The following is a 13,957-nucleotide window of genomic DNA, read 5'->3' as shown; positions in this document are numbered from 1 at the left end:
CCAGGAAAAGATCTTGTATTTTCAATACCCCAAGCATCACAGAAAACCTCAATTTAAATGTGGAAGCAATGATCTGAATGATCTTAAAGCAAAGTGAAAGGACCAAAAAATGACCCAGTTTCTTGAAATGAAAGGCATTATAGATGAACACATCAGTGACAACAATGTTGGGTTTGCTCTTGGACAGGATTTCTCTCCTGTATTTTCAATTCTGTCCAAATAACAGACATGAATAGTTTTGTATCACCTGCAATGTAAGCATAACTACCCACCAGCAGGTCAAGAACTGAACACATTTTATTTTTACCAGGACTGTAAGTTGCTCTTTCTTTTAAATTCTCACACTCTTCAAACAAAAAGAGAACACCCATTATTTTTTCCCTCAATCACAAAGGCAAATGCTTGACGTCTCTAAAAGCTATTAATAGTAGAAATTTGAGAAATTAATTCCATATAGATTGTACCCTCACCTGTAGCAAACTGCTTTTGCATGTGTGGCACAAGCAACCCAAACAGCTACAAACAATGCAAACTCAGCATCAACTGGACAGAAAGTGCCAGAGTTCACTATTTCATTACTCACAAGTAACAAGTTGATGCACTCTTGGTGGAAGAAGGCAGCTCAGCACCTCTTAATTTGAAGTGCACAGAATTATAAAATCAGCTTTTATTAGTAAAAGCCATTGTCCTTCCGTTTTGATGAAGTGATAATATTTTGACTCCTTCCCTGCTTCGGCCTCATAGCGTTCCATTTGCAAGGTATGCATAGCATTTCACAGGCAGTAGTTCACAGCAAAGAAAGGAGAAAAACTTTCTCCAGCTAAGAAAAATCCCCCAAAAGAGCCCTATCCAAATACTAGGATAATTTTAATATAGTCTTTTTAGTTACATAACAGACATGAAAACGCAAGTTATAACACTGTCTTATTTTAATAAAGACCTGGCAAGCTACAGAAAAGAGTGGTAGACAAAAAATACTTCAGAGAAGAGATTAGGCACTCAATTCCTAAAAGACTCCACTGTAAGAATGTTTGCTGCCTATTATTATAAAAATAAAGACCACAACATGATATATGTTATCTATACCACAGATACACTTGTAGGACATTAACAGAATGTCTGAAAAATGTATACAAGAATCCCCAATTCCAACTTGTAAAATACAGGCTGCTGCTCAGGTTCTGCCATCTTCATACCACTCCTTTTGCATCTTTGGGAACTGTAGACAGAGCAGTTAACTGCTGGTAGCAAAGTCAGCTGCCTGCTGTGAAGAATGTCAAAGCTCCAAGCACCACATTCACTCCTCTTTGATGATATTTATCATCAGCTGGTGCCTGTACCCCACTGTACAAAGAGGGAATTATCCACCTCACTGGGGCTGTAACTTGCAGGACACCTCACTATGCTTATGTCTATGCAGTTCTATAAAATATTTAGAGCAAATATTATGCAGCTTTGTTCAGACTCTTGCACACACACCAAAGCTGAGGTCCAACTTCATCCCACAAAAGTACTCTGCACAACATTAATAAGATTATTGTGATGGGTATTTTGTCTGTGGTTTTTAACAAAATCACTTTAAAAGTGGCCATTTACTGATTCAGTTCCCTCTTCCCCCTTCATATCATTACACTAGAACACCACAGCAAGAACCCAGCAAGAATTCAGGCATTAAAATGTTTTAGGTACCTTGAGTTTTTCCACAGCTCTCCTTCTCTCTAGTAATATAGCTGACCTGTAAAACAGAAAAAAAGACATGACTGACTTCAGGTAGGTTTCTCAACACTACTGGAATATACTATACACTTAAAGGATCAACTCATTTAGCTTCTTGAACTCTTTTTCAGAATTTTTCATTGAATTACATTTTATTTTGTTATCATAGAAAGCATTTTTTATATACAAAAATCTCAAGAGAAAGTCTCATCTAAGAGTGCCTAGTTGTGAATCTCAACATAGACCAGGTTACAAAACAGAAAATCCTGACTACCTGCTACATTTTTAAAGTAGAGCATAACCGCCACAATCTACAATTCCACTTCTAGCCCTGAGGAAGCCGAACTCCAGAGCAGCCACTGAGCTGCAGAGCCAGGACAGGAACACAACACCTCCCTTCGAAAACTGACAGCTGCTGGTGCTCAAAGCTCGTACGGAAACAACTGCCCTGCTCTGACCCTTTCCCACCACGGAGCAGTAATGGGTTTTCCTCTTGCATTCATCTTCTAGCATGAAAGTAAACTGAGTAAATAAAATAGCAACTGTTTACTTCTGTCATCTTTTGTCTTCACAGCCTTTGAGCAGAAGTTATCTTAGTCAAACCTGACAAATTATTTCCATCACCTTCCTTTTTCCCTCAGCTCCTCCACCAAGAAAAACCAGTTATTTCCTGGGGGACAGGGGCCAGACTCCTTCATTTCATACATGCGTACAAAACATACGCTACATTTTCTTTTTTAAGATCTATACATTGCAAGTTAGACATTTTATGCATTGTGAAAACACTGAGCTCAGCCTACCATCAGGCAAGGCTGGTACTTCTCACCAACTTGTTAATCCATTTTAATTCATCAGGTGGTAACAGACTCTTTCAACCATTCTCAGCTTTTCCTTTTTACTCTTTCATGACTTCACTGTAGTATCCCCAAGCATTATTGCTTAGGTCTTCTCAGCATATCACACTACAAATACTTCACCAGTTTCAACTTCAGGAGGCTGGTTATCCCATTTCCCATCATCACTAAAAGCTGGATTATTCAACATGCTCTATGAATTTCAGGAGTAAAGAACTGACTTCCAAGAAAAACAGTGTGCACAAAAATAATGCAAGTAGGATTACACAAAATTACTGGAAGACACCATCATCACCAGGTACTATGGAGTAAAAAACAAACTTCTAAGAGAAGTAAAAATAAGATGTTATTGCATCTTGTTATTGCTCAAATTGTCTATTTTCCCTGAATTATTTACTTATATAAAGTCAATTCCTTGCTCAGCAACTTTGCTTTTAGGAATGAACAATGTACTTATACAGAGCATTACAGGTGTAATACAGTTAAACAGCCACAAGACTACTTCATCTGCTTTTAGACCTGACAGGAATACAGATTTAGGGGAGATTTAGGGGACAGAATTCTCTCCCTAGGTGGTCTACATGGGGTTTGGGCATATTTGCTCATTTTGCTGTCCTGCCAACTGCTCCCTGGCAGAGCATCCAAAGCGATGGCAGTGACTGGGGAAAGAGGAAGAAATGCATTGGCATCAAAATGCCATGCTAGAGCAGGAGTACGCCACAGCATCAGGAATTTAAACACTCTAACGTGACTGTTTATTCTTGGCATGAGTACAGTTTATTTTTCATCTACTTCACACTGTTAGAGATAAGGGAAAGTTATTTTTACGCAAGCTTCTGATATGTTATTTTAAGCATAGCCGTCACAGGCAAGAGGAGACTCTCTTCCAGGCTAGCAGCTACTGTTTCCAGAGGGCATGGGTAGACTACTCTCAGACATGAAAATTTAATAGTCTCTCCAATTTTCTAGCTTCAGGTCTAATAGCACTGGTTTGCAGAACATAGAGGTGCCCATATCTGATGGTGTTTGATACCACTTCAGCCTCCCTGGAGCTGCACAGCACTGCTCCCTCCCAGGGGGGCCAGTGTAGCCCCAGGACAGCAATGGGCACCTTGCTCAGCTGTGTCCCCATCTCTGGGCACTGCAGAGGCTGGAGATCCTACAGCTCTCAGTAGAAGGAGGCAGTCTGGGAGAAAGCCAGAAACTGTGACACTCCAGACATCATATGCTTTTGAGCAAATTTTTTTCCTGTCCTTTGTCACAAGTTCTTTGTTACAATCCCTTTCTTCTCCACATCCCTTCTCCATATTACCGCTCAACGCACTTCCACAAGCTCTTCATCCCTCCCCAATTCAAAATTTTCAGTATTAAAACAACAATAAAAAAGACTTGACCATTATGAAACTATTCTGCCATGTAGTGCCATGACTTAATTCCCTCTGCTTAATCCACCAGGGTCTTTCATTCCATTCTACCCACCCCTGGAGTATGAGCAAGAAACTTTGACACAGGCACTGGTCAGGAAATGTCTTCACTGCACTTTGCATTGTTTAGACCACATTCTCAGGTCTTGTTCATCAGTTAAATGCCTCTATGCCCAAAATAAAATTATACAATCAGTAATAAAGGATGCAGATCATATCAAGAATGGGAAAAAGAAAATCTGAAAAGGAGTAAGAGTCACACATCAAAAAACAAACTGAGAGTCAGCTCTCAGATCAGGGAAAATAACAACAGTATACATTCTTGGATTAATAAATTAGGAAGAGAGATGGATTTTAACTCAAGAGATGACAGCAGTAAGACAGATACTGAACAGCTTCGAAAAAATTTGCAAATACATCTGAATAACTGTGTATGTCAGAAATCAGATATACTACACAAATCCTAACAGGATATTGAAAATGTAAGTACAAATAAAATGCTAAATGAGGGCTTCAGCCTATAGGACAAAAGAATTTGTGTGCCAGAAATACCATGTATCTTCTTGAGAATTGAAGTGCAAAAGCCACTTGGTAACTTGAGAGCTACCTCTCCCTCTCTTAGAGAAGTAACATTTTAGAGCTGCATCCAGAAACCATGAGTAATCCAATGATGGATAGTCCAGGAACTGATGGGATATCCCAAAGAAAGATGCCCTAGAATGAGATTATAATCTTCCTCAGATACTCATAATGGCTGATCAGTGTGCATTAGGAAAATACACTTTGGTTTGAATCCAAACCTTGAGTACAAAAGCAAAGCTCTAGTAAATATTTAAGAGAATTTTGAGTTCCAAACTGAAGAGCTGGCAACTAAGTTCTTTTTTTTTTAACAAACAAAACCATCAAAAGATTGTGCAACTCTAAGAGCCCTTAAGGAAACAATTGGGAATTTTTCATAACATGGTATTTCCTTATACTGCTGACCACAGGAATGCAAACAGTTCCACCAAACAGATTTCTTCATTGGAAACAACTGACAATCTAACCATGTTTCCATCTTTTCCATTCTCAGCACTCAGCATACAAAATAGATGATATAATAGAATACAGAACTGTCATACCAGGGCCACAAGACATCTTTCCTATAAATCAGCACCTGAGAAACTTAACAAAAACATAATTTCCTAGGGGTTAGAGAGAGAACTTCTGTCTAATTATTTAGCATCTTCGACTAAACAAAACTGCGATTTTCTACTTATTTGTTGAATTTCCCCTAAATACTGTTAGCATCCACGTCAACCAGAAACAGACCCCTATCCCCAACCATAACTCAGCGTATCAGTAACAAGACTCACTCCCACAGCATTCCCTGAAAGTAAGGCAGGTGAGCCTAGCAAGGCACAAAAACATGGGCTGGCACCCAACTGAGTGAGTGAAAGGAAAAGCAATGCTACTCTTTGTACCTTACAAAATATCCCGTGTAAATCTAATGGATAGATTTCCTCACCACCTTCCCCATTTAGGATTATTTAAGCATTGCCAACCGACACCATGAATCCCTCCAAAGGAAGCTGGAAATGTTCGTGTATCTGTACAGCAATGGCGCTCAGAACTCACAGTCTACCAGACCCTACACGAGGAGACCAAGTATCAGAGACACCTCAAGGGAAAGGCAAGACAGGACTTAAAAAGAGACTTAATTTTCCTGACAGATAATTAAGAAGTCACTATCACGGAGAAAGTAATTTACACTCTGTGCTGAACTTCATGCCGTGAGGAGAGAAATAGAGGATAAATCAACATAAGCAACTGTAAAAACAGAGTATTGTCAGAATACAGGAAGGCACCAGGAATGGTAAAAGGTGCTACATCAGCACCCTGACCAATATCTGTCATTGCAAATTTGCAACTCAATTAAGGCAAGATTTTAATCAGAGCTACAACTGCACTTAATTCTCTCCATTCTAGCTGAAGGAAAGCAAGAGGAATAAGCCATAAAAGCAGAACAAAACTGGAATGTGCTACAAAGAGACCAAATCATTTTCAAAAGGAAAAACCAAAACAAACAAAGCCAATGAAAGACAAAGCTTTACCGAGTTAGTTTGCCAAACAAGTCAAGAATTTTGGATGGTGGAAAAGACAGACAAATGTCTTAACTTCAGATAGAGACATAAAAAGACTTTGCTTCTATGGAAGTGCTTACAATCCATGGCACAGAGATCACTACTCTTGTAGTCAAGGAAACCACTCTTACAAGATTTCAAATTTTGGAATTCCCCATTCAAGAGGGAACATGGAAAAATCCTCCATGCTCTTCTAAAAGGAGAATGAAACATGGCTTCAGTGTCCCATATGTGGACAAACAGGGCCACAAGGCTTTGACAACAAACTGGTTCCAACAACTCTGCAGAGGAAGAGGTCACCATCATAAAGGGAACGTCTATACCGTACTTTAGTCTTCTGAGATCAGTGATAAAATAGCAGCTACATCCCATAATATTTTCACAAACAAAACCAGTTACCAGGAGTTACTAAACCAGAAGCTAAAATTTTCAAGCTAGCTTTATTTAAATTACTGCATCTCTTGATCTTTTCTTTCAAAGAGATGCCCACTGAACTCTCAAAAGCTGACCTTTCATCACAGCACACTGTTGGTTTTGGAGAATTTGACTTTTCTGAAGTTACAAACACATGAAACCTCCCCTCCTTTTCAGATGATTCTGAAGCTCTAAACACAAACTATACAAAGAAACAGCTTGGTTTAATTATAATAGTAGAGGAAAACTTATTTTTCCAGTTATTATCTTAACTAGATACAAAAACCCCACTTCAGCTGATACGCCCAAGTGTGCTGAGATTTAGAACACTACTCAAAAACTATCTTTTATTTTTTCTGCTGTCAACATCCTAAGAAAAAAATATGCACCAAAAACTTTTCAATTTAATCTCCCTGGTGATGCCAGAGAAGTATCCAAACTCTGCAGACTGTAAAGCAAGGCAGTAGTTAAGCACACCACGATTACCATAATTAGAACATAGTAACACCAAGTGATGCAAGAAATTATTTGCTGGTTTTCATTAAAATGCTTGGTTCACTTTTAATTTTTCCTACAGTCACTGCACCAAGATGCATGTTCAGAATGGTAAGAAACTATCGGGCAAAATGTATGTAACATTCATACTCAAGTTGAATTAGCACCACAATCAGTAAAAGCTTTGGTGCTGGTAAGGAGGCAGAGACTGATTTCAGAAAAATATTACAAATCAAAGCTATTGAAGAGTAACTGAAAAACTTTAATTACAACTTCTGGCTGAAATAAATACATAGGAAAATGAAGGTACTAATTCACACTCACCTTATGCGTTATAGTTTATAATAATACTGGCTATCTCATTTTAGCTTTGTCACCTGATAAACCCCCCCTAACAAAGGCCCAGTGCTCAGCAATTCAGTGTTGTAAAGAATAGAGTTGCTGTCTGGAATCTATCTTAATGACTGTTTCTCAGCAAGAATAAAATTAGTTTCAGGTGGGGTATTTTACAAACTTCATTATTAAATTTTCACATAAAGCAATGGGAAATGGCACTGTCAGAAATCATCTGAATGGCCTTATCTGACTGCTTTTTGCAACAGACCTTCTAACTGGCCTCAGAGAAATGGTTTCTGCATTATATACTTCTGCTCCTCTTGCTTCCTTCAAATGAGGTGAGGTCCCTACTGAAACTGGCGTGAGAAGGTGTGTGTTAATATACTGCATCTCTTTCAGTAACAGGTACCTCAAACCAGTGCTAACTGCAGCTTCAAAAAGCCTGTCAAGAGGAGGCAGACAGTGCTCCTTTAGCCTTCATGACAAAAAATGAAAAAAGCATATGCTAAAGCTACACCAAATCTGTTTAAGCAAAATAATTTTCAAGCTATGTCCAAGGTTTGGGCAACTGTGAAGAAAAAGACACCTAGTGTTTTTCACTTGCTATTTAATGCCCCTGAACCTTTTCCCCCCATTTTGTATTTTTTCGGTCTCACTTCACATACATTGTTGTATTGAGGCTTCTCAGATTTTAAATCTCTCCTGAAAGAAAAAATATCTTACATTCCTTTTTAAAAGGAAAATGAAATGTGAAGGCCTGGCATGACTCCTTTCTCGCCTTTGGTTAACACAGGTTTCCTGCTTTCTTCTTGTCCCTGAGATAACAAAATCTCTCATTTTCTACCAATCTTTCAGTGTTAACTTCAACCTATTAGCTTTTACTGCAGTCTCATTACTGTCCTCTAACCTCACCTACTAATGCATCATGGTCATTTTCAAAGATGCTCTCGGTTTCTCCCCAGAAACCATCCACTCCAATCACTCCTACCTTGGAGTTTGCAGGATCCCACTCCTAGCAATACATACTCCTTCCAAAAATCCACGACTACTAATGGTTTTAAGAAATCCTACCCTCCACCCATTGCAAGTCCCTCCCCCCCTTCCATGCTGCTTCTGCATTCTGTTGCCAGCACCACCAGCCCACCCTTCCTCTTCCACTGCCGGAGAACTGCCCAGACATATTGTATTGGCCAACCAACTCAAATGCACAATTGGAAGCAACTTCTTGGTGCTGTACACAGACCATCCACCTCCAATTCTGCCCATAAGACCCAACACAGCATCAAAGCTTCAAGAAAGGAACGGGCACTTCAGAGAGGAAGACTTTTGCTCCCTTGGTCTCCATCTCCCACACAAGGAAAAAAGAACGACTTCCCAACTCACTCAGGTATGTGCATTTGAGACTCCATTCTCATCAGATTAACATGTAAAACATGCACTTAAACATTCACTGTTATAATACTGGTATAACAGTAGGAGTCTGCCTAAGGATACAAAGCAAGGCAAGATTCATAGGGACTCCTGCCATACACTTTTTCCTATAAAGTAAAAGTGAGACCTAGCACATTCTCAAGCTATGTTTAACTTCTCAGCTTTTTTTTTTTTTTTTTTGCAAGCTGCCTTTGTCACTTCAGCCCTAAAAAGTGTCCATTCAGGATGTTTTTACTAAGAAGTGATTTTTGCTAAATTGATGCTTCAACCACCCGAGATTCGCCACTGATTCCTTTCTAATCTCACCTTTTCCTGTAATGCTACGTTGGTTTTATTTGCAAGCCATCAAATCCACAGTACCTCTTCACTGCACTCACACACAGCTTTGTCTTTCAGCTCTGAAGTGTTACTCTCATTCTACTGCAGCAACATTACATCTGAGCATTTGCAGCAAGGTTACTGGCACTCTGCAGCTCTTTCTGAGATCGTCAAAACTTGCCTCATACTGTGCCTGCAAACAGGAAGAGAATAGTGGAAATAAAAATGAAGACCTGCAGCTGAAGTTTGAAGCGGCTGGAGAGGATTTTCCCCATGCTCCCAATGGTGATTAGTGGGGCAATTAGCCCAGTTGCATCAAGACAGGACAAAACCACCCACGAGGAATCCTTGCCTGACAACAGATGATCAGATGTTTTGCAACATAAACTTCACATGTATATTATTTTTTTCCAGCATTAACTTATGGATAGAGCCATAGCTGCATTCATGACACCAAATTATTGCTGCAAAGCCAATAATGTTCAGTGTACATAGGGATCTTGAAATACTTTTCTTCATCTCCAAAATACCCTTATTTATTAGAACAAGCTGTATTTGGAAGTTGAGATTATTATTTGTTTACAAACTGACCAACTCCACTGGTGAAAGAAAAATACATTTTCATAGGTATTTGTCCTACTTTATTATGACATTATAAACAGAAACATTGCCTCTTTATATTCTTTTATTTAATCATGCTCATGAAATGGTCAATCCAGCCCCCAAACCTGACAAAGAATAGAAGCCAACCATGCTTTTTTTAAAAAAAACCCCTCTGTATCTCACTTGTTCACTTTTGACTTCTGCAAAGCTTAATTCAGCCAACCTCCACCCTAACCCCTGGGAGCATCTTGTACTTTCCAGCCATCTGGACTGTATTTACATTACCAGGAAGAAAGTCAAACTTGCTCATGAACAAAGAAAATCTCCTTGCTATCTTTCTGTCTTCTCTCCATAGTTATTTTCTAAGTTCTTATTTTTTCCAAAAAACTGCTGTTCTCGCTGGGGACCTCACTCAATCTCCCTCATGAGCTCTACTGATGTCACACAACTTCTTCGCTTATCATTTCCTACTGCTGCCCTTAAAAAAAAATTTTAAAAATAGAAATTATTATTTTTCCCCTCAGTTTTCACCCTCTCTTCACAAAAGCCCTTATGAACAGCATGAAAGTTCATGTATGATGGATTAGAAGTACCAAATCAGTACCGAATCAGTACCAAAGTGTTTTTAGACAGTAAAAGTGACAGATTTGCAAATAAAATGAAGTATTGCCAAACTAAGATCAGAGCCAAATTTTAAAAGGAACACAGACAAACATTTACTTTTGAACTTGTATCCATTTTAATGGTAACCCTCCCCCAGGCAGCAACTGCTGCATCTTGGCTCGTCCAGAACAGAGGAGCATGCAACATGTTTTAATTGCATTTTCATCAAAATATCTGTGCTCCAACCCCTCTCCCAACACTGCTGATCCAATGTACTGAGGAAACTTGAAGAAAAAGCATAAGCTGCAGAAGACAAGAAACCACCTCAAACTGGTTTTACTTTCAACCATGTGTCCTTAAGCCCCACCTACTTTTTATTTTATCTGAGCTGCAGTATATGTGTGCCTTTTAGTATTTTATAACCCTATTTTCAGGGCACACTATCTCTTTCAATCAAAGGTAATCAACTATAGCTTATCATTAAAAGCTATTTTGCAGATTTACTCTGCTCCACTTGACATGCACCAGAAATCTGCATCAAGTTTAAATGAAAGCCAGATTGGTACCTTTGTTACAGGGAAAATTAATGAAAGCAATGAGCAATGCTTGACATTCAGCTAACTTTAACTAGGAATTGAAGAGCCTCAATGCTTTGCAATGCTTGACCCAAACATCTAAGTTAAAATATTAATTCAGTTTAATGAGCTAATTTAATACCTGTATAAGGGGAAAATGCCTATTTTGAATATTTCTATTTAATTTTTTTTTTATAGTGGAACTACAGTGTAACAAATTAGAAAACACTTACTAGGAAGAAAAATACCTTTCTAGAGGGATGTTTGCTTAAAGAGAACTACCTACGGTTGTTTATTTTCAAGCTGAGCTTCTGAATTTAATTCAACAAAGTGACCCTTCAGAGGCATAATGACTTTTAATGATCATGTTAAGTATCTTCTTGTCTCTTCAGCAGCTCTTCTGGAATACCAAGGAGTAGAAGTTCAATTACAGATGTATGGGAGGCTGCATACCACAACCACAGTAAATTTATTAGAGGAGGAAGTACACAGCAGAGAGGTAACAATGAATTAAAAATGTAATGAATATGCCCACATGAAAAAATAACTACTGAAATAACTCACCCAAACACTACCACATTCTGCTTGCTTTCTTTTACAGTTGCCAGTTTCTAGAATGATTCAACATTGTCCCTTCCCAGTTTTTTCCTCCTCATCTCCAAAACTCACAAAAGACCAGCAGTACGAATAAACATGGTTTGTCATTAAAAGCAGTTAAGTGTTGTGAAGATGCAACATATCTCTGCTTTAGGGAAGCACAGCCAAATTACTTATCAGAAACAAAACCCCAGGATATCTGTTATCAATTGAGCAATACCTCCACTAAAAAGGACTTCTCCCCTCCATGTGATTTCACACTGTTCAAATTTTCCCCAAAATTTGCAATATTTTTTCTTTTTGAAGTGAAGACATGGACAATAAACAATAAGGCAATCTTGAACTTCCTCTTCTTGAGACACAAGCTGAACGTCTCATGCAAGCTACTAAAAATAAGTTTTACTTCCAGCAGTGACAACTCCTCACAGCTTAATCAAAGGAATAGCAATCAAAGCCTAATAGGCCCTGCTCTCTAGAGCATCCAAGTTGAAAAATTATCAGTAGGAGAATATTCGCTGCAAAGAAGAGAAGAATCTGCAAAGAAGTGAGGACTAATATATTTGCACTTAGTCTGCCTCAGTTTGATTTTACATGTTTCTAACACAGAGAACAAGAAGTGACTTGATGCTCAGTCTGCAGCTATGGTATGAAATTAGTTTCTAAGGAAACAGGGCAGAATCCAAGGGACAAAATTTCTGCGTTTGTGCTGCTTCTGTAGCAAACACAGCATCAGCTGCAGAAGGCACATGAAGCAAAATTCCTCCAAACCGATTAAGGGATTGGATCTTAAGCATCCTGAACCAGCAATTTAACTGGCAGCCTGACCGGTGAGGCACATGCATCTGTTTGAGCAGGGGCAGCACAGAGGTGTAAGCAGGATGCTCGCCAGCTCACGGCCACTGCCAGCCTGCTCCTCTCAACCACAGTGCAGGAAGGGACACTAAAAATAATACAGCTGGCACCTAATATAGTCTGCTCCTTCGTGCGTGCAGAGGCTCTGCTATGACTTTAGAAAATCTGACTGCCCACATCTCGTGGTTCCTCTTTCAGAAGGAAAACAAATCTTTAACTAGTGAGGCAGAAAACTTTTCTGTCCAAGAACTCAAAGTGGGTCAGGTAAAAGGTGCTGATTTTCAAGAGAGGTTTCCACACCATGAATGCTAGGCAGGTTTCCTTGCAGCGATGAGCACTGGACTTTGGAGAGCATCCCTCCAAGCCCGATGGCATGGGGCTGTTCTGGATGCTTTCCCCAGCTGGTGCTGCACCCTACACACAGGGATTGCACTCAGGATGCAGACAGGCCCAAAGGGCAGCTACACCAGGGAACTCCAGATGATGAGATCCTCCAGGCCAAAATAATCAGAATTCTTTGGAGAATTTAAAACTTCAGAGGTACACGGTGCACTTCCTAAACTTTGAAATGAAACATTCCTCCTATCAACCAGCCACATAACCCACTGCTTAGCAACAGAGGTTGCACACGTGTACCTGTCTGCAAGAGGGAAAATTATTCTTATCCATCATCCTCACAATGCAGCAACACAATTTCTGTTTGAGTATACACAGGGTTTGTTGTTTGTTTTTTAAATTATCTTAAATTCACATTTCAATATAAATACAGGTCTCCTCTACAGTAAATGAAAACTAAATTGTGAATTGAAAATAAAACGTTTCTAAAGCAGTTTCAATACAGGTGTTTGAGTGAGGCTAATTTCAAGTTGAGAGGGAACTCTCCTTGAGTTGCTGTGCTAGTTTGGGCAGTGACAACTTCCTTTCAAACAAAAACATCAATACACCTCAAAACCTCAGTGTTAAGAGTCTGGTTCTGAAACTGTTTGCATGAAGGCCAGCAGGCCAGAGGTGAGAGCCCAGCCCTGAAATCCCAATTATGTTACCAGAGGCTGCGGTATTATTTCCACTGTGTTATTCCACTGCAGAATGCACATCAATACCCATCTCTATCTATAAGTCAATGGAACTATTTTAGGCACAAAAGCTTCAAAATAAATCCTTCTGACCAACCTCTCAAATTAATTATGCAAATGCTGTATCAAAGTGCACAGATCATTTTTACTTCAAATTTTTAAAATCCTGCACAGATACGCTGAAAGGAAAAGAAAGGAAATGCCTAATTATACACATTGAATACTCCAGATAATGGCCTGTCATATGCATCACTCTGAATGCAAATCAGAACAATGGTTTTAGCTGTAAACACAACATGGAAACATCAAATAACTTTGATCTCTTCTTAGGCAAGAACACACTTCTTTAAGATTACCTTCTGTATTCAATGGGATTTATATGTATATATAATATATTAAATGTATATAAAATGTCTATAAAGTGAGGCTGTAGTCAAAAGCTCCTGTGCTGAGGAGCACTTACCAGCTAAAGAGAGAGGAAGAAAGGCATACCCAGAGCAAGCAAGTAACCTCCTAATGCCTGCTGTGGAAATGAGGCCTGGC

General features: G+C 39.1%; 1 protein-coding gene across 2 annotated transcripts in view; it reads right to left on the bottom strand.

Annotated features, from left to right (window-relative positions):
* Nucleotides 1–13,957, bottom strand: part of ADD3 (adducin 3) — a 92,963-nt gene that overhangs the window by 57,948 nt on the left and 21,058 nt on the right. For both annotated transcript variants that reach the window (XM_082286606.1, XM_082286605.1), the window contains exon 2: nucleotides 1,690–1,735. The gene's annotated coding sequence lies outside the window, so the exon portion shown is untranslated. The remainder of the gene's footprint in view (nucleotides 1–1,689; nucleotides 1,736–13,957) is intronic.

The sequence above is a fragment of the Coloeus monedula genome, assembly GCF_965178545.1.
Source record: "Coloeus monedula genome assembly, chromosome: 8".
NCBI classification, from domain to species: domain Eukaryota; kingdom Metazoa; phylum Chordata; class Aves; order Passeriformes; family Corvidae; genus Coloeus; species Coloeus monedula.
Note: the sequence above shows the minus strand (reverse complement) of the source record. Positions and strands in the feature narration are given on the sequence as shown.